This window comes from Lepidochelys olivacea (genome assembly GCF_965140295.1).
Source record: "Lepidochelys olivacea isolate rLepOli2 genome assembly, chromosome: 14".
In the NCBI taxonomy this organism is placed as follows: Eukaryota; Metazoa; Chordata; order Testudines; family Cheloniidae; genus Lepidochelys; species Lepidochelys olivacea.
The window spans coordinates 27,708,320-27,730,222 of record NC_140424.1 but is presented as its reverse complement, the minus strand read 5'-3'; the positions used below and the strand labels follow the sequence as shown (position 1 = coordinate 27,730,222).

The 21,903-nt window shown below is 48.9% G+C and overlaps 1 pseudogene across 1 annotated transcript in view; it reads left to right on the top strand.

Moving 5' to 3' along the window:
- The first annotated feature begins 889 nt into the window (after positions 1-889).
- Positions 890-21,903, top strand: part of LOC311530253 (C-type lectin domain family 2 member D-like) — a 43,758-nt pseudogene continuing 22,744 nt past the window's right edge. Inside the window, exon 1 of the transcript in view lies at positions 890-1,022. The product of the transcript in view is annotated as a C-type lectin domain family 2 member D-like (transcript). The remainder of the gene's footprint in view (positions 1,023-21,903) is intronic.

Sequence of the window (21,903 nt, the reverse complement as noted above, 5' to 3'; positions counted from 1 at the left end):
TATGGTTGTTTTTGTGTGAAAGAAACTTTGGACATATTGGCAGATACATTCTTTCGTTATTAGTCATTATCCTTTCTATTATGTAAAGCATTTTTAAATTTAGTTCAGAATTGTTGTACAGCCGTCCACCTTTGACCAAAAAAGCAAAAGAACAACAAAAAAGACAAGACTGTGCAAAGCACTGGTTTGTTCTGTGTTTAGGTCCAGTAAAGATAAGACACAACTGTACCTTATATTTATTATTGAGTCTGCAAAAAATCCCTATGTAAATATGCACATGTAATTTATTTGTTTGTTTTTCCTACAGTTAGTTAAGTATTGTCAGAGCCTCATTCTGAGGCTGCCAAAAATTTGTGAGAACCCCGGCTCTAGAAAGTGTTAGAAAACAAAATCCTATGTTACCATTACTTTCCAGTATTTGCAAAAAGAAAAGGAGGACTTGTGGCACCTTAGAGACTAACCAATTTATTTGAGCATAAGCTTTCGTGAGCTCCAGCTCACTTCATCGGATGCATTCAGTGGAAAATACAATGGGGAGATTTATATACACACAGAACATGAAACAATGGGTGTTACCAGTATTTATTCACTCTCGCTTGCATCTCTGTTCTTTGATAATAAACTCATTCCTGTTTTCTGTATATCTAATTGCTGTGTTCTCAATAGAGTGGTTGGCCTGAATTGAATCTTACAAGCTGCTGTGGACCGCGCCTGTGGGATTAGAGTCACAGTTCTGCATGTGCTCCGGGGAACGGGCTGAGCACTCCCGAGGGACGCTCAGAGATTTTGGGAGTGTCGATCGCTAACCTGTACACAGAGAGCGAGGCCTGCAGGGGGCTGGAAGGTCAGGCTTGCGCTGCCAGGGGTGGTGGTTTGAGAGAGCTGACCCATGGCAGGCCTGGACAAGGCTCCCCCAAAAGTGCCTCGTATGCCTGCTATGGATCACTCAAACGGGCAGACGTCCCCGGCTCATTCCACCCCTGCACCCCCCAGGTACAACCCACACAAGGCATTCGACCAGGGTGAGGAGAACACCTGCAATGCCCTGTCACCTGACGTGCTGAATTTGCCTCTGAGCCCATTTTCCCTTCCAGCTTGGGACTCCAGAACCCTGCCTTGTTGAGCCAGACATGCTTGCCAGCTGCAAACACAGACCCAGGTCTGGGCCACACCCCCAACGCTGCAGACTTTAACCCAAAACTGCTCAACAGGTCACCTGTCTCCAGCAACTAGCTCCCAATGGGATCCAAACCCCAAATAAATCCGTTTTACTCTGTATAAAGTTTATACAGGGTAAACTCAAATTGTCCACCCTCTATAACACTGATAGGGAGAGATGCCCAGCTGTTTGCTCCCCCAGGTATTAATCACTTACTCTGGGTTAATTAATAAACAAAAGTGATTTCATTAAATATAAAACGTAGGATTTAAATGGTTTCAAGTAATAACAGACAGAACAAATAAGTTACCAGGAAAAATAAAACAAAACACGTAAGTCTAAGCCTAATACATTAAGAAACGGAATACTGATAAATCTCACCCTGAGAGATGTTCCAATAAGCTTCTTTCCCAGACTGGACTCCCTCCAGTCTGGGCCCAATCCTTTCCCCTGGTACAGCCTTGTTCCAGCTCAGGTGGTAACTCGGGGATTTCTTATGACTGGCAGCCCCCTTTGTTCTGTTCCACTCCCTTTGATATCTTTGGCACAAGGCGGGAATCCTCTCACGGTCTCTCTGGGTTTCCACTCCTCCTTCTAAATGGAAAAGCACCAGGTTAAAGACGGATTCAAGTATCATGTGACATGTTCACATGTCCTGTGAGCCCCCCTCCATTCTTTCAGGACTGGCCCGCACGTATGCGGTGAAGGCTTGCAGGTGAACAGAGCCATCTACAGTCAGTTGTCCTAGCTAATGGGAGCCATCAAGATTCTAAGCCACCATTAATGGCCCACACTTTGCATAACTACAGTAGGACCTCAGAGTGATATCTCATATTCCTAATTTCAGATACAAGAATGACACATTCATCCAAATAGGATGAACACACTCAGTAGATTTGTAAGGTCTCATTACAAAACTTATAGAGACCTTTTGCATAAAGCATATTCCAGTTACATCGTATTCACACTTAAACATTTTTATAAAGCTTATGAAGTGCAATGTCACAGGGTCAATACCCTCAGAGGATACCTGCAGATAGAGGCTTCCCTGGCTGGTGGAAAGGCCTCAACTGCCCTGCTTCCCATGGCCAGAAGGCATTGTAGTACAGCTATTCTCAGCTTACCCGGGCCTATGTGGAGCAGAATGTACATTAGAGCAGCCCCAAGGCTGCTCTGACTTAGACCTGGTCAGCACAAAGCCTGACGATCATTTGTCTACTCTGCGATCAGCACTGGCTGCCAGTGAGTTGGCCACCCAGGAAGCGTAGCCCTTGGCCCTTCCCCTTGTGCCTGAGGTCCCGCCACTCCCCTTCTGCCCCCCTCCCTCCCCTTCTACCTACCTCTCCCCCGCAGGAGCCCAAAGCACCCTCACCACAGCCCACAGCCCCAGCACTGGATGGCAGAGGTCGGGGGGCGAGACCCCAGCCCCGGGGCACTGCAACCTCAGTGCCCACAGCCCCATGACACCTGCTGCCCATGCTGATCACGCTGTCTGGATTGAAGAGATTTGATGCACGTTACCCTACTGTTCCCGTATCGTGTCCGAATCCCAGAGCTGTTGGCACCACTGGAAACGGAACATTTATTCATTCCTAAATCTGCTCAAAGTGTGTAAGTGCAAAGAAGAAAGGAATAATAAAATATATATAAGAGAACCCCTGAGATGCCTAGCTCTGTAAACAGTGAGAGGTGAGGAAGCCCCTCTCGTGTGGGTGCATTGTATGGTGCCATATGCACACCCAGCACTTCTCAAATCCGAGATGTTCTAATCCACATCCATCTCCTCGCCCTCCCATTCTCCCATCTCCTCCACCTCCATCTCCTCCATGTCGCTGCTGTCAGGGTCGTGTTGGGGCTCCGTCGGAGCCCTGGCTTTTGGGCTATCTGCTGCTCCATAGAAATCCCTGGCAGCATCTCCCATTGGCAGCTGCAATGTGATATTCACAGCAAAGTACGAAGCATGGTTGAAATCTACAAGCACAGAGCCCTGCGGCTGGGTTAGAGGCCAAGTGCACAGAGGTTTGTGCTGCTCATGCAGGTGGAGGGATGAAGGCAAAAACATCAAACTAGGAACCGAATTGGACAACCATTTCACTGTAGACAAAGATCTCATGCCCCTCATCCCGACCAGCAGCTCCCTGCTAGCCCAGTTTTGTCAATATTCCTTTGCCACCCCAGAGCCCCCTGCGGTTCTGGCCTTAGGTCACCCCAGACAGCTCTCTTGATTCTCTTCACTCCTTCTGTGGCAGATACAGGATACACAGCGGGGCGGTGTGCGGGTTTCCTTGGCACTCACTTCGAGTGAGCTCCATAACTCAAGGCTTCACCGTTCATTAGTAACACGCCAATTGCAACCCCACACCAGCCAAACCCATTCGCAGCTCCAGCAGGACTTCCTTTCTGTTCCTTACCCGCCTTACACACACTCCGCCGAACCCAGAATACACTGGCGAGGAACATCTCTTCCTGACCCCTGCATGTGACCAGCTGAAGCAAGAGACTTGGGACCATAAGACATATACCAGACAAGACCCTCAGGGTTGCCCAGTCCACCCCCATCCCACAAGCAACCCTCTCATACAGTCACACTCAAATGTGTCCAATGCTCTCTTACAACTAATAAAGTTTGCCCCTATTGGGAGGCTGTTCCAGAACCTCCCTCCTCAAATGGTTAGAAACTTTCTAATCTCCCAGCCTGAACTTGTTCTTGGCCAGTTGATTCGCCTTTGTTCTTGGGCCTACATTGTCCTTTAGCTAGAACAGCTCTCCACCCTCCCTGGTCTTTACCCCGATGTATTTATGGAGAGCCATCAGATCCCCTCTCAGCCTTTGTTTTGCTAGACTAAACCAGCCCAGCTCTCCCAGCCTTCTCTCGTGAGACAGGCCCTCCATTCCCTGATCATCCTGAGAACTCTTCTCTGTACCTGTTTCACTCTGAATTCATCTTTCTCGAATGATCAGAATCATACACAGGATTCTAGAGGAGGGCTCTCCAGGGCCATGTACTTTCGTACTTGTCTGTCTCGACTGGAAGTGCCTCAGCTGATGTATCCTAGCATCACATTTGCCTTTTTCATGGCCACATCACATGGGTGGCTCAGTCACCGTATAATCGACCAACACATCAAGGTCTCGCCCCTCCTCTGTCGCCTCCAACTGATGAGCCCCAGCATCAAGAAGAAATTCTTCTTATTAGACCCTAAGTGCAGGATTTTGCACCTGGTACCTTTAAATGTCATCCTTCTTCTGGTACTCCAGTCTTCAAGGTCATCCAGATCTTCCTGTATAATATTCTACCCCCTCTGGACAGACCATGTTTCCCAGCTTTTTAATCATCAGTAAGTTTTGTTATCACTCTCCTACTTTTTGGGTTAACACCATTAATAAAGAGATTAATGAAGATGGATCCCAAAACAGATCCTTGAAGAACTCCATTAGGAACCTCCCTCCGATCCCATAGTTGAGTTTCCAGACTTCTCCCCTTTAATTGGTTCCTTACCCGCCTTACAGTTCTTGTACTGATCCCCGTCTTCTCTAATTTAGCTAAGAATTTCCCACGTGATACCGTATCAAATGCTTTACTGAAGTCCAAGTATATTAGATCTGCTGCATTTCCCTTCTCTAAACAACCAGTTCTCAGCTCAAAGAAAGAGCTCAGGTTAGTCTGGCCCCATCTACCTTTGGTTACATCCCCTTTTCCATTTACCTCTGTTGGAGACCCCAGGGCATGGCCACTAGTTAAGTTGAGGAGATGGAAGGCCATAAGGGTCGAAGAGGTCTCCCTGCTAAAGGCCTAAGGGCTTCTTCTCAACCCCCCTTAATAGAATTCAGGCCTGGCTGGTTTGAGTAAGCTCTTTTGCTCTTAAAACAATGTTGCAGATGCAGACAATGCCCCATAGTGTAAGGTTTGCTGACGCCAAATTAAAGATAATAGGAGAGAGAGCTACAAGGCCAGACAGGATGTACTGGTTCTTTAAGTTGCTAGGAATGCTTGTTAGAGGTTGCAGGAAATAAACACTGTCCTAACCCATATAAGAAAGGCAGAGTATTTGTGCAAAGTTTTGATTGGCTGATGTGTAGTGCAGTAGCATTGAGGAATATAAATGTGTGTAATGACCTGCTCTGATGTGCAGGATTTGAGATTCTATTCTCCCTGTACCTTGTTTGCAGCTGCAAATAAACTTTTCTGCTTCCCCACCCCGTTGTGATTATTGAGTGACGCACACCGGGTAACGAACACCCCCCCCGCTGTTGTTCGCCTCTGGCACTGGGTGCCGGCAACAGCTTTTGGAGTCCCAACGTGGGGTGACGAGGATGCAATTTAGCCTTGCCCAGATCCCTTCTGGAAGTCGAGGATTGCAGCGACAACCGACGCCCAGCACACACCGGTGAGTTCATTGGGGGCCTCAGAGGAGAAGGAGTTTGATCAACCCCGGAGGGAACGACGGTGCAAGACACTCACATAGTGGAGAAGCGGCTGTAGGAGACGGTGAGGAACCTGTTCCTTGGATATAGGGGAGGAGCAGCTGCGGGCGATGTTGTGGAACCGGTCCCTTGGATAAGGTAGGAACCTTTTGAAATCCGGATTATATGCTCTGTTGGAACCTGGGGAGGCCCACAGCTACCCTGTAGGTATCGGACAGGAACAGAGCACGGGAGGTACGGTACGATGCACACCCCTAGAGTGTATTTTAGTAAATTGGAAGATATTTGGATCAGATCCAATGACTAAGGGTAAATTAAAGCGATTTTGTACAGTTGACTGGCCTCAGTACCAATTAGAGGACCAAGAACAGTGGCCTCCTGGAGGATCACTAAATCATAATACAATCCTCCAGTTACTCCTGTTCTGTCAGCGAACGGGGAAGTAGAATAAGCATTCGTATGCTTACTTGTTTATAACCTTATAGTCTCATACTGATATTTTACAATGCTGTAATTTAACCCCGATTGGCCCTGTAGCAATTAATGTCAGTCCCCGGATCCCCACCCCAAATGTAATGGCAGATCCGGTGTCTCCTTCGGCCCCTACACCCACACAGAGCGAGGCTCAAAGTAAGATTCTTAGTGAAGCTCATAGTGGGGTTCAGGCTCCATCTGCTGGATTATACCCGTTACTTACCAAGACTAAAATCGCCCCTAATGCAATAGAAAGGACAAGCTCTTACCATGCAGGTCTATACTCATGCATCTTTTAATCCTATGGACCTGGCCGCTTTCAAAGCACAGGATGGAGAATTTTCTATCAACCCAAGCAAGTTGGTATCGGTCTTTGAGGGATGTCTTAGCAGCTACAAGCCAGGCTGGGATGATTGTAATGTCCTTCAGCAAACATTATTGACTGAGGTTAAACAAGAACAGGTCATAGCTAAAGCAAGGAAAAAAGCGAAAAGGCGATATGACCAAGACCGTAACAATGTCCCGATCCCAGATAATCAAGTTCCTATAAAAAATCCTAGGTGGGACCCAAATGACAATCAGGCTATGACCCACCACACCTTCTATAAGGAGCTGCTACTGTATAGACTCCGTCATGCAGCTGTCAGACAGAATAATTAAACTAAACCATAGAAGGTAGTGCAGGATCCAAAGGAAAGCCCTGGAGCGTTTTTGCAGCACATTCGAAACACGATCCAACAGTATACCAATGCAGATCCTAATAATCCACAAACTGAGGCAATTATTAAAGGAGTATTTACAAGCAGGGCAGCCCCCGACATTAAGAGAAAGCTACAGAAAAAGGAGGATTTGATAAGTATGACCATGGCACAGATTTTAGAAGCAGCAAATCAAGTGCATAGTTTAAAAGAAGTAAAAAAAAAAAAAAGCAAGTAAAATTAATGGTAGCAGCAATGCAGGCAGGCACGAAGAAAAGTAAACAAAAAAAAGGGGGCCGTTGCCACGGACGTCCAGGCCCGCGAAAAAGACGACTGGGGCGCAATCAGTGTGCCCTGTGTCGACAAGAGGGACACTAAAAAAATAAGTGCCCAACAAAAAGAAAAGGGGAAGTACCTCTATGATGGCGATAAAAAAACAAAAATAAGGGTGTCAGGGGAAACAGATCATCCTACCCCCGGAACCCCGAGTAAAAATGCGGGTGGGAAATGAAGAAATAGATTTCTTAGTCTCCTGAATTTTGTGGGACTCCATGGATATCGGGTAGCACGAAGTAAGGCTCAGATTGCTCTCCCGCAGGTACAGTACCTCGGGTTCTACATACAGCAGGGGGAACGCCAGCTTTCAAATAAAAAAATAAAAGCCATATGCCAAGTTCCTATCCCGAGTAATCGCAAGCGGCTCAGAGCATTTCTGGGGATGGCAGGCTTCTGTAGAATATAAATCCCAGAGTTTGAACTATAGGCTAGACCCCTGTACGACTGTGTAAAAGGAGCAGACCATGACCCCTTTCATTGGACCCCAGAGGCTGACAGGGCATTTAAAATCCTAAAAAAAAAGCTAATGGAAGCCCCGGCTCTAGGTCTGCCAGATCTCTCCAAGCCATTTCAGTTGTATGTACATGAACGAAAGGAGGTGGCCCTGGAAGTACTCACACAGCTGCTAGGAGCATGAAAACGTCCGGTGGCATATTTTTCGAAATAACTGGACCAAGTAGCCAAGGGCTGGCCAGCGTGCCTGCGGGCAGTGGCAGCCACCGCCCTGACCCTGGCAGAAGCAGAGAAACTGACACTAGGGGGAACAATACAGGTTTTTACACCACACATGGTACGCGCTTTACTGGATGTTAAGGGCGGCCTCTGGCTCACACAAGCGCGTATGGCAAGATACCAAGCAAAGCTCTTAGAGAACCCTGAGGTCACGCTGCAGCCTTGTCCATCCCTTAACCCTGCCACCCTCTTACCAAAAACTGAGAAACAGAAACATGACTGTTTAAAAATCATAGATGCCCAATATTCTAGCCGCCCGGACTTGAAGGATGTGCCCCTCCCAAATGCAGATTATGAGTGGTACACTGATAGTAGCAGCGTGGTAATAAATGAGCAAAAACCGGCGGGTTATGCTATTGTAACCCTCAGTGACACCGTGGAAGCTGAAAGTTTGCCCGCTGGGACCTCTGCCCAGTTGGCTGAGCTAGTGGCCCTGACCCGTGCACTCGAACTGTTCAAAAAAAAACAGGTCAATATTTTCACTGATTCCAAATATGCTTTTGGGGTGCTGCATGCTCCTGCTGGCCTGTGGAAGCAGAGGGGAATGCTGACAGCCCAAGGCTCCCCAGTCAAGTACGGGCCCCAAATCCTCCGGCTTCTAGAGGCAGTGCAACTCCCTTTGGAAGTGGCAGTGGGACACTATAAGGCCCATCAGAGGGAGGATCAAGATGTGACCAGGGGTAATGCCAGGGCAGATAAAGAGGCAAAGCATGCTGCCACCCTGCTGTTCCCTCAGACTAAAAACACCTATATGCATGCCCTTATCCCATCAGTGGGGAAGCTCCCGACCCCTCAGTATTCTGGGGAGGAGAAACAGCTAGCTGACAAACTTGGTCTCCAGGAAAAGGAGGGATGGCTTCATTCCCCAGAAGGGAAAGTCCTCTTACCAAAGGGCCTAATTCTGCCAGTATTACAAAAATTACATCAAACCACTCATGCTGGCAGGGAGGCACTTATCCAAGTAATAAAAAAGTACTTCATAACCTCCAGACTCGGAGCCCTAGCTGCCCAAGTACAAAGAAAATGCCTAGTCTGTCAAAAGAATAACCCCCAATCAGGACACCCAGTACCACCAGCGGCCCTGGAACCCACTCCAGGCCCCGGACGGGTGTGGCAAATAGACTTTGCTAAGTTTCCCCGGACCCAAAAGTTCAAGTATCTCCTTGTCATAGTAAATGGATTCAGCAGATGGTCAGAAACCTTTCCATGTCTCAATTGCACTGCCAGGACAGTGGCTCTCAAGTTTGTTAAAAAGATTATTCCTCCCTTTGGACTTCCCCAGTGAATAAAATCTGACAATAAAACACACTTCACGTCAAAAATCGTCCAAAGCATCTCAGACACCGTACAGATTCCCTGAAAACTCCATACACCCTGGAGACCTCAAGCCAGTGGGGTAGTGAAGTGGATCAATCAGACCCTTAAGCAACATCTCTCGAAAGTATGCCAGGAGGCCTCCCTACTGTGGCCTGATGCCCTGCCCCTAGTTCTGCTCCGCAGCCGTGCTCTCCCAAAGGGTAAATTAAAGCTCAGTCCCTTTAAAATTATGTTTAAAAAAACACGGCCTATAAATAGTACACCACTTATGTCAAAAAAAAAAGTAAAAATTAAAAAACAAGTTTCTCTCTCAGTATATGTGTTCCCTGTCTGCTGTTCTTTGTCTCTTCACAGGTATGCTAAGGATTCCCAGCCTCTACCCTTGGACTCACCCATCCACTCCCTGAAGCCTGGTGATTCAGTGCTTGTACGTACCTGGAAAGACGAGCCCCTCCAGAAAAAGTGGAAGGGTCCTGTTGGTCTCCCACACGGCAGCAAATGCCGAGGGACACAAGAATTAGATTCATTATACCCAGCTGAAAGACGTGTCAAACCCCCCCCCCCCTCCCGCCCCCCGGCTGAAAGGTAGACCGTGCATTCAGCCCCCTCCAGTGAAGATCTTAGACTAAAATTACTATTTAAACAGCAGCCCACCAAAAAAGCAAAAAAATAAATAAAAAAGTATATTTTATTCCCCCTCTTAGCCATGTGCCTAACCGGTACTGCTGTTTCAAGCATTGTACCCGTAGATACCTGGCTGGCACTGGCCCAGAGTGCAGTGAACGCAACGTCGTTCTCAGAGAACCTTATTCTCAGAGACTAAGGCAGCAGCTCTGGCCTTTTCTTTCGTTAGTATCCCTGGGCTTGTGGTGCATAATTACCACGCAGTAGAGCACCTTGCCTGCACAGTGGCAAAGGCCATTAATTTAACCTCAGCCGTCCTGGCCCAACTCTCACATGAGTTGGGGGAAGTACGTCAGGGCATGCTACAGAACAGGCTGGCTGTAGACTATTTACTTCTACGCCATGGTCACCTATGCCAGGAGTTTGCAAGCATGTGTTGCTTTAATATAACAGATGCAGAGCCGTCCGTAAAAGCTGATTTCCAACGCCTAAAGCAGCTAGCAAAGAGCATTCATCAGCAAACCAGAGAAAATTAGCTAAGCTCTCTATTTTCTAGTTGAAGCCTTTCCCCGTAGCTAAATAAGTTATTTAGCCTATTATTTAAGTTTTTTTTCCTGTATGAATCATGTTATATTTACTATGTTATATATAGTCCTGGTAAAAATGCTTATTTTGCATAGTTTTAAAAATCTTAATTTTATGCATAGCCCGCTAGTAAGTAAATAAAAATAAAAAAACTCAAGCAATAAAAATAAATAGTCTCAAAAAAAAAATGTTAAAAACCCCAGGACATGGCCACTAGTTAAAGTAAAAAAATAAAAGGCCATAAAGGTCAAAAAAGTCTCCCTGCTAAAGCCCTAAGAGCTTCTTCTCAATCCCCCTTAATAAAATTCAGGCCTGGCTGGTTTGAGTAAGCTCTTTTGCTCTTAAAACAATGTAGCAGCCGCATATAATGCCTCATAGTGTAAAGTTTGCTAACGCCAAGTTAAAAATAATAAAAAAAACAGCTACAAGGCCAAACAAGATGTGCTGGTCGTTTAAGTTGCTAAAAATGCTTGTTAAAAGTTGCAAAAAATAAACATTGTTGTAAACCATATAAAAAAAGCAAAATATTTGTGCAAAGTTTTAATTACCTAATGTGTAGTGCAGTCGCATTAAGGAATATAAAAGTGTGTGTAATGACCTGCTCTAATGTGCAAAATTTAAAATTCTATTCCCCCTGTACCTTGTTTGCAGCTGCAAATAAACTTTTCTGCTTCTCCACCCCGTTGTGATTATTAAGTGACGCATACCGGGTAACAAACCCCCCCTGCTGTTGTTCGCCTCTGGCACTGGGTGCCGGCAACACCTCCATGAATTTAATTCTCCTCCCCTCACAGTGTCTTCTACAGCGCCTTGCCTACTGCTGAGCTCACTGACAGAAAAGCAAGAGGGAGCGAAAAGCTGGGATGTGGCCACTAGATGGGGACAAAGAGCTGCATCCGCTGGCCAAGAGCAGCTGGGGGAAGCCTGGGAGCAACAGGTATCAGAATAAGCAGGTCAATCTCAGACCGTGGCCTAGTTTCCAGACATCTCTGGGCCGATTCTTGGAGGACACAGCTCCTGGCAAAGCCACCCCCCAGAGTCAGGCCCTCAATGGTTCTCCCAGCGCAGTGGGCCCTGGGTGCAGCAATGGTGCAGAGATCGGTGTGAAATAGGAAACCCTGCAAGATGCTGGCTCTCCCTGCGGTCCCTGACCCCTCCAGGGGCTCCAGTGCAGCTCCCCCATACGCAGGCAGAGCTCAGAGCAGAGTCCGCAGCAGCCCCACCCCAGCGAGAGCTCCCAGTGAAGGCAGAGGCCTGGCAGAGAGAGGAGAGGGGCACAGGCAGGTCAGCAGAGAGCTGGAAGGTGGCTTCCACCCCAGGAGGATTAACAGAGAAAGAAGAGCGGAGCTGGGAGAGCACAAAACAGAGACACCCCCCAGCAAATCCCCCCCACCCCCAGACACCGAGATCCCGGCCTGGGAGAGCCCTAGCAGAGGGGTTCACTCCCCGATACTTACTCATGACAGTTGCAGCAAGGGGTCGTTGTGGGGTGGGAGGAGGTGCCACCCCGCTCTGGCTGGCTGGCTTTGGAGAGATACAAGGGTGAAGAGCGCGGTGAGGAATTGGTGCCCTGGGAAAGAGGTGGAACAAGAGTAGGGGCTAAGGGCCGAACAGGGGTGGAGCATCTACGGGGAAAAATAAGTCAGTGCCCGTGGAGGGGAAGGCCGGGGGCTCTGTTCCACGAGGGCTGAGCATGTCAGAGCAAAACTCCTGAGCAGCGTCATTGTGGCCTCCCCCTGAGTGTCCCTGATTCCTCAGGGTATACTGCATTTCCCCGGCTCCTTCCCTTGCTAGGTGTAATTTCAGAAAATCACTCTCCTGTCCCTAACTCCCACAGCCGCTGTGTATGAGCCACTGCCAGGCCTCTCTAGATGGGCTAACATCTGGATCCTGCCCAAGCTGGTTCTATCCCACGTGGCCAATTGCAAGTGACCAAAAAAAAAAAAAATCAAAAGTCAGAGCCCCCCTGAAAAACGATTGTTTTTAAAGTCTCGTTGGTTTTAAGCCAACAAGTTTGGGTTCTGTTCTCCAGCTCCTGGTGTTGGAGCCTTTTGCGGGGGGGGTCACCTTTTCAAGCTTTTCTCCCCATCCAGGAGAGCAAGATCATGAAAAACTTCTGCCGAGAATGGCCAACCCCGCCAAAACCTTCTACCAGCACCGGAAAACAGTTAGTCCCAAATTGGGGAAGAAACAAAACAAAAAACCCCACATCATCCAAACCATTTTTGGTTTTTGAATTTTCCAACAAAAAATTGATTTTTTCCTGTTAAAGTGACACTTTCCACAAAAAATTGTCTTTAATCGAACACCCAATTTTCCCTAGCACAAAATGTTGATGGAAACATTTCAGTGTATTAGTTAAAGTTGCTGTGAAATCCTCACCTCCCCATACCTCCCTACCAGCACCAGCCCCAGCACCTATGGGGCGTGCAGCTGTGCAGCCTGCCTGGCTGTAGGGCCCCTTCCCTGCCTCCCAAACAGCAGCTGGAGCCAGGGAGCCATCGGGGATCCCCACAGGGACTGGCTGCACTTGCTGCTGCTCAGCTCAGCCCCACAGGGTCAGCATCAGCCTCTCCCCATCCCTTTCCTGGGCAGAGAAGCGGCAGTACCTGGAGCTCCGCTGCCCTGAAGATGCCCCACGGGCTGCGGTGCCTTGGCGCAGGGAGAAGCTGCTGGATGCGGCTGGGCTGGGGGTGAGCGCTGGGCTCGGGAACCTCTGGGACAGCCGGGCGGTCGGTTTGCGGGGCTGGTCCTGCTCCTGTGAACACAGCGCGCTTCTCTCCAAGGGGAGCTTGAACAGGGCCTCCAGCCCCAGCAGGAGGAAGCGTCTGCAACAGCCCCGGGGACCCAGCACAGAGACACCCCCGACCCCAGTGAGCTCCCCTGGGGCAGCAGCAGCCTGGCCTGAGGGGAGAGAGGGAGAGAGACACAGCAGGGGAGAGTAATGGGATAGTTCTGGTTTTGCACCAGGCAGCTAGGGAGAGCTCAGCTGAGCACCCAGGGCAGGCAGGGTGTTAGGGCAAGGGGCTGACAAAGGAGGAACTAGAGAATGCCTGAATCCTGTACAATCCTCTAGTAAAGCTCAAATCTTGACCACCTCAGGAAGCAAAGCATGGCTCGGAAAACTCTCCTCCCATTGCAAAGCCATTCCGGAGTTGTTAAATGAATCTCTAACCGGCTCTGTTGATCGTCTGGTGGAACTGCCCATGCCCCGTTTACACCACCAGCTTACTGCGCTTTCGTAGAGTCAGGTGACGGGGGGCTGGCCTTAGCTTTTGGTGAAGTTGCCGCCGATCTCGCCCGTTCCTTTTGCGCCTCTGCCATGCCGTGGGTCGGGGTGTTTCTGGGGCTCTTCCTTCCAGCCCGCCCCTCTGGGTTTTTGGATGGCACTTCAGGGAAGAGATTCCATCTCCCGTCTGGACCGTTCAGTGGGGCTGGAGTCCTAAGCAGAAAAGGGGAGGGGGAGGTGTGTTGTCTGGGGGTTAGAGAAGGTAGAGCTGGGGCGGGCGGGCGGGGGGCATGGCGGGGGGGCAGCTGCAGGGCCCATGTGTTCCCAACACCTCCGCATGCCCCTTTCTTCAGGCCCTGTCCCGCCCAGGGGCGCTGGAACCATTTGTACAGTGAGGGGGCAGAGAGCCACTGAGCCAAACTGTAAACCCTGGATAAGATGGAAACCGCTTCAAGCCGGGGGGGGAGGGGGCGGCGGCCCCGCTAGGTCCAGCACTGGTGGTCCTGCCCATGTCGATTTTACAGAAAATATTTGGGGCTTTTTTGTCCAGTTTTTTTATTTTTATTTATTGATTTGCAAATCCCCAGCTGCTGGCTGAGCAGGCGAGACTGAGAGGCGCAGAGAATAGGGACGGAGGGAAGAGCGCGTGGAAAGAACACACAGAGGAGGGGGGAGGGATTATTTTGTAAACTTTCTTTGAATGCAGTTTAGCAGCTGGAGACAGAGAGGATTGGCCAGCGCCTTGCATCCAGCCAGCCCCACTTGATCACAAGCAGAGAATCCCCTGGCAAGCCCCAGGTTAGGGAACTGGGGCTGCGGGGTGGGGCAGGGTTGAAGCGTGTGTCTTCTCGAGCAGGGGGAGTCGACCTTGGGTTTTAAGGTCTTGGGGCTGGGGGGAGCATGTCCTCACTGCAGAGTTAACTGGAGTTATGGACCCTGGGGGTTATAATCTGCTTGCAGAGATGTGCTGTGTAAATGCATGAGATGAAATCAGATCTGGTGCCGGCGTGAGAGGTGTGCATGGCGTGATGGGGGGTGTGTGTGTGAGTATGAGAAGCAGCCCTTGTTAATTGCACGCTGCCCACTCATGGCAGGGAAACCCCAGCACTCACCTCTAGATCTTTCTGTGATCTACCTACAGGAAGGAGCAGGTGGATGTGACACCCCTTCATTCCCTGTCTCAGGATCTTCCCAGGCCTTCCTCACCTCTGACTCCGCTCTCCCGGTTGATTGTTAGGGCTGAGCTCTGGCTCTTTGTCCGGCCAAGCCCCAGCAGAAAATGCACAAGCCCCATGCCTGTAGAACGAATTGTAAGAAGCTTGGGGTCACATTCTTTTAGATCAAAACCCCCTTTGTTCTGCCACAGCAAATATCTCAAACTTTTTGGTAGCAAGTTGTTCGTTTAAAATCTTTTTGTTTAAGAAGAGTCCTACCTCTCTTCGAGCCAGCATTGTTGATGTTCCTGGAGATGTTTTGCTCAGTCATGGAATGTCGGGGGTTTAAAAAACGCCATGGTTTGCTACGAAAAAGTTCTAAAAGTCTTGAGCAGGTTTTGCAAAATAATGCCCAGAGTTCGGCTCCTAAATCCAGGTATAAATGGGCAGCGCCCTGCAAATCTGCAGAGATCCGCTTCGTAGCCGTGGATCGTGTGCAGAAACAAATGTTGTACTCGCACAGGGCTCTATAAACGTGGCCTGATGCACAAGAGTGTGAGACCCTCTCGCTCTCACTGCAGCTGCTGAAGGTCTGGCACTTCAGTGTCCTTACAGGACCAAGAATGGACGGAAGGACATGAGAATAATTGCATTGCACGCTTCCCGTTGTGCTGCCCTGCAGCAGAATTGCATGAAGTGCAATGGGTGGGGAGTGAAGGGTTGTCAAGGGGAGAGGTACCTTCAGGAACAAGACCACCTGAAGGGGGAACCGGCACCTATAACTGAGCTCCTCCTGGTTAGCAGAGCTCTGTGGTTCGTTTTCCGCTGTAGTGCTAAGATTCTTTCCTAGTGTTACATGGGGAAGATCTCAGCTGAGCATTTCCTGGTTTTCTAACAGCTGAGTTTGGGGCAGTGACACCCCGGAAGGGCCTGGGGAGCAGAACTGCCTGTTGGTCAGCAAAAACAGGGTGGATTTGATTTTAAATCAAATTGATTTAAATCACTAGTCAGGACGACTCGATTTAATCATGGATTTCTACATAAAAGTGTATTCTTGTTGGTTGTTATAACCTTAATACATGTTCTTCACAACTCAGAGATAGATGTAGGTTTCATTTTTAGAAGGTACACACTATACATTTTTAAAGGGTGATTTATTCTGAAAACTTTTCAGATGAGTTTTACAGCTATCTCAGAAAATGAATGATTGTTTGGTTATTTCATTTACCCAAGGTTATTGAAGCAGATAGTTCCCCTCCCAATGACTTCATAAATATCTCCAATTCAACAGGTTAATTGTTAATATTTGGAGGATTTTCTTGCCAGGCTGTATATCACCTCTCCATATTTATTTATTTATTTCTTTGAAAACATTTTTGCTGTTAACAAGCATGTTACCTCTGGAGACACAAATCCACAGTTTGAGAACTGCAAAACTAAGCATCTCTGATGGTATCTTCTAGACTGAGCACTGAATCCCATTGGGTAGATAGAAAGATTAACCTACACAATCTATACAGAAGCCTGTGGAACCCCATAAGATTGGGTCCTTCATCCACGAAGTATCGGAACTCATTTACAAAACTTTTCTTAAACATTACATGAATATATTGTCTCATACTATAGAATTAGAATTTATCATCCCTATTCCATGATGAGAGATCTTTGAGCGAGAATGTATCTTAATTAAAACTAACTTTAGATAGCTTTTTGAGGGGCAAAAACCATTTTATCAAAAAAATCCAATTTTTTTGATTTTTTTTTAAATCATTGATTTTTATCCACCCTGTTTGCAAGTGAATAGCAAAGGTGGCCGCAGCAGGGAGCCAGAGTGTCCAAATTCTTAGTTGGTGGGAGAGCCTGTCTGTGAGCATCTGTCAAGCATCTCACTTCAACAGTGACTGGTTGAACGATTTATTGTAAGGGACGCCCTTTCTCAGACCCTTTCCCTTTATTGTCTCCCAACCCCTCACGTCAGTCCCTGACCCAGGATTGCCAAGCCAAACTCAAATACAACTTGTTTGAAATCTCACAGCTCGCCAAGATTACCTAATTGTCCAGGTGGCTGAGCCCGTTTTCCACAGGGTCAGTCTGAGTTCAAGCCAATGCCGCAGGGCATTTCAGGCTGCTGTCCTGTCTGGTCCAGCCCAGGGGACAATATCTGATGCTTCCAGGAAAAGCAAGAACCCGCTGTAACATACATGGCTAGTTTTACCATGCTGTAAATGCAGGTGGGGAATTAATTACTGACCTCGGTGGCGTTCAGACTATGTCCTGGAGCATGGGATTGGGCCAGAGGGACAGCTAGCGCTGGACACAGTGTGTAGGGTCTCGGAGTGGGAAGTTCCTTGGAGAATTCCACTGGGTGGGAGACTCAGCTGTGAAGGGAGGGGGCGGGCAGGAGCACCTCATAAACCCAAGATTGGAATAACTGAAGTATAGTTCCTTTTACATGGAGCCTCAGCTCTCTGGAACCTCTGCAAACGCTTTAACCACATGTTTAACTCCATCTGTAGGAGTAGCCTTGGATCGCAGTGGGAGGGCTCAGGTGCGTAAGTGTTTGCAGGGTGGGCGCTCAGGGCAGTCCCTGACACCAGGGCAAAGCGGATGTGACGTGCCACTGTCTGGATTTGGGAGCCTGCCTGCACACCGAACTCAGTAGGCACTGGGTGCATGACTGCAAGGTGCTGGGCTGGGGAAAATCAGCCCCGGGTGGTTATTTTGAGTAGAAAACCAGAGCCACTTCTGGGGTCTTTCACCTTCTAATGCCCTTTCTCTTCTGCAGCTAGATGTAAGCCTACGATAAAATCCTTCTCAATGCCAAGTCAGTGCCATAAATCACTGGACTGGGTGCAGGAATCAGTCGGCGACGTTCTCTGGCCTGGGTTATGCCAGGGCTCAGACGAAATTATTCTTCCCAAAACTTTTAAAAGCTGAGACCCCTCCTCAAGGCAAAGAAACCAATCGTGCCCCTTACCCATCAGCAATGTGTTAGTGACCCCAGCCCCCATTTTCCTCTATACATCTTCAAACGCCACCCTTCCCACCATGGCTAGCCCTTCCCCACGCTTCAGGAGACGCTGGAGGAGATGATCCTAACCGTCCCCTCTAACCTTAAGAACCTGAGGGACCCCATCTTGGAGCATCTTAAAAATCCCAGTTCCCAGAGTCTGGAACAGGGGCTGCTTTGCCGGGCTCACCTTTCTCCCTCCGTCAGGTTGGCCGATGGGGATAATGAGCCTGGAGATCTCATTCCCGCTGCTCTGAGTGCTGCCCATATGCACTCGACCCAACTCAGCTCTTACTGTACCCCAGGAACGTCTTCATCTTCTGGGATCCTCATGGCAGCAGTGGGATGATTTAACGGAGTCCCTTAGTCATGGGGCCTTTCTCTCTCTTTTGTTTCAGAGCCAGTGTCCTGGAATCGTCTCATGGTGCGTGGAGTGGTGGCAGTGGTGGGGGTGCTAGTCTTACTGTACCTATGTGGGTTTTGGAAAGGTAGAGGGAAAGTGTTTGCCTATTCCCAACTCGTCTTCAGGAAGCTGCTGACTCATCCCTCCCAGTAGCTTGGAAGTCCGCAGGATTCCCAGGAATCTGAGCTCCCCGCAGTGTGTGACAGGGACGGGGACCAGGCCCAGGGAACCAGAAACAGGAATCGAGACCCAGCCCTGGAGAATGGGGAAGGAGACCTGTTTGCGAATTCGTATCCGGTCTGCTGAATTGTTCACGTCCAGACCCTCCCCCCAGTTCTTAAAAAGTCAAAGCATTTCATTTAGACACTTTCCAAACAAACCATTTTGATTTTTCAGTTTGAAACTATTTTTTATTTAAAAATGTCCTTCACTTTTATTTTAAAAATTCAAAAAGTTATAACCCTTGAAATGTTCCTGGGTCTTTTTTTTTTTTTAAAGCTTTTTGGTTCATCAAAAATTTGGAAAAATGTTAGTTTTGTTCAACCTGAAACTGGTTTTTTTCCATCCCTTTTTTGGAATTGCCAGTGACCAAAAAATTCTGTTTGCCCAGCTCGAGGGGCGGGTGAGGATTTTGGCGGTTATATTGTGGGTCTCTAAGTCCCCTTGTTGCTCAAAGTTTTCTTACTGCAACAAATTAATTTGGGATGAGGGCAGGATGGGCAAAAGCTTCCTAAAAGTGTGTGTGGGGGGGCTGCTGGCACAAAAACTGTGGCCCACCCCCTGTGCCACCCCTTCTCCTCGAGGTCCTGCCCCCTCAAAGTGCCCTTTTCCCTGAGGCCCCCCTCCCACTGCCTTTCTCCCTGAGCTCCCACTTCATGCCGCCCCTTGCCCCCAAAACACTGCCCTCCCCACTCCCTTCTCTCCCCCATCATCCAGTCGCTCACACTTATGGCCAGTAAAAAGTGGTGGGCCCTGGTCTCCCCTGTTCCGGCACCCCTGGATGAGAGTGGGAGAGGATGAAGAACTCCTTTCAAATATAACTCCCCCCACCATCAGAAAAGCACAATTTGCCAGCAACAGCAAAACATGCACCTAACCAACACGGGCCAGTCATGCTGTGTTGTGTGGGACATTCCCGTCCTGGGGCGGTTTATGTCTTGGAGAATGTGAACCCTGCCGGCCTGGATGTTTCTCTGCGTAATGTGACCTCAGTGCTCCTGATGAGAGCCATTGTTTGTAAATGTTTCAGTAGCAGACATATTTATCATTCATGTATAGACAGACATTTATTCACAATTAGAACTGGTCAAAAATAGGGAGGGTGGAGAGGGTCATGAAAATTGAAGAAGAAACCACTCCCCCCCCGATATTCTTCCAACTTATTTGGAAAAGTTTTTAATGATCAAATTTTTGTTTCGTTTTGGTGGGAAAAACTCCATGTTCTCTCTCAAGTGGGCAGAGAAATCCCAAATGTTTTTTTTTAAAGAGGTAACTTTTTTCAAATGATCAATGTAATCCAAAGTGGCATTTTTAGTTCAAAGGTTGCATTGTCAGTGTAAAACCCTTTTGAACCAGCTCTGTTACTGTATAACAAGATGAGTTTATTTTTCATGATGCATTGTTTGGGCCAGGTTCCAAGTGGCATTTCAGTTTTTGCACAGCTCTTCTCTTCTTGCATCTGCACCTCTCATAAGCTATGGCCTTAATCTTGGGCCTGGAAACACTTACGTGCATATTTAACTTTAATTACTGCTGTGAATAATTCCATTTCAATGGGACAACTCTGAGATCGGCTTTACACTACGGCCCTTTATCGGTGTACCTATGTCATTTATTTAATTTTCTTTCTTTTATACGTGAAAGTTCTTGAGAGGTTAAAGCAGGTAAAATACATGAACAGGTTCGGACAGTCCGAGTTTGTCCGTGCAAAGTGACAGCAGAGATGTGGGATCTGCTAGTTTTCCATAAGTCTCTCAGGGTTACCCAGGATAACTTTGGGGATCTCTGTCTTGCATCGGGAATGTTCCCTGAAAGTGTCCAAACAGCTCAGAGCTACAGAACCATTCCCTGGATCCATTCTTCTAGCTGTCTTCCCCAGAAAGCAGTCTGGCAAGTGTTCCTGTCAGCTCATTGCTAAGTTATCTGTCAAAACAGTAGAGTTTTCACGTGCCTAAGTAGCCCCTGGAATCATGGTGAAATTATCCTCCCCGCCACCACCAAAATTGGAAATGGTGCCCCGGAGTGCACGGTACCCTACCGTGCTTCCCCCATAGGAACTGCATGAACAAGCAACTCTGCAAGTTCTCTGCCTGCCTCTGCAAGTGACCCCCATGCCTCTCCATTTCCTTGGCGACATGTATCCGGTCCCCATGCCCGCGGTGAATCCAGAAAAAGAGGGAAAAGCTCACCACTGCGACCACCTGAGGGCGGTGTTGGGTTGAGATCAGCTGGTCAAAGCAGGCAATAGGGACAGAATCTGAGACTTGAAGCTCCTCGAGCAACCTCTGACCTTTCTAGACCTGCCCTTCAATCAGACACAGCGATTGTAAAGTTGAATGTGATAGTAACTAGACCCATTTTAAACCCTTCACCACACAAGACAAAGCCCGTAGGATTCATCATGAACTATTTATTTCTCCTCCCCTGGCTTTGTGCAGCCACCAGCTACCTTGAAGCTTTCTCTCGTCTCTCCCAGGCTGTGCTCACTTGATTGCAGGAGCTCAGTGGAGGGTCCAGCTTTGCTCTTTCGCTTCCATTCTTTACCTCTTTGGGTGGCTGCATTTGCAACTGAGCAGCCTAATGGAAACACTGAGTCCTCTGTCTCGGCAGGCAGGCCCAGCCGCGAAAGCCAAAGACTCCCTGAGAACAGGGGGAGGTTCGCCTGACCTCTCAGGAGTGGAGGCTTGGCCCATAGGTTAGGGTTACCATATTTGAACTTTCAAAAAAGAGGACACTCCGAGGGCGGGGGAGGAGTGGTAGCCCTGCCACCTATCTACTCCCTCCCACTTCCTGCCCCCTGACTGCCCCCCACAGAACCGCCGTCCCATCCAACCCCCCCTGCTCCTTGTCCCCTGATCACCCCCTCCCAGGACCCTGCCCTTTATTTAAGTCTTCCTTCTCCCTTTCTCCAACTGCCCCCTCCTTAGACCCCTCCACCCTAACTGCCCCCCTTGAACTCCATGCCCTACCTGTCCCCTGACTGCCCCACCCCCTATCCGCACCCCCGCCCCCTGACAGACCCCTGGCTCTCCCACACCCATCCAACCACTCCCTGTCCCCTGACTGCCCCCGCAGAATCCCCAACCCATCTAATCCCCCCTGCTTCCTGCCCCTGACTCCCCCCCGAACATCCGCCCCGTCCAACCCCTCCCGCTCCCTGTCCCTTGACTCCCCCGACCCTTCTTCATATGCCCACCCCCTGACAGGCTCCCCCCAGAACCTCTCATCCATCCAACCCCTCCTGCTCCCTGTCTCCTGACTGTCCTTTGGGACTCCATGCCCCTTCTCCAGCCCCCCCGTACCCTGCTGCTCAGAGCAGTGTGTCTGGGGTGTGGAGCCAGACACAGTGCTGTGCTCCCCCACAGAGCGCGCAGCTCCTCCTCTGCCCCCAGAATGCTGCATTGGGAGGGAAATCCCAGCCCTTTGGAGAGTTTTACAAATTCCTCCCTGCGGGCAATTTAAAACCCAAAAAGCCGGACATGTCCGGGAAACTCCGGACGCATGGTAACCCGACCACAGGGACTCCAGGATCTGCAGC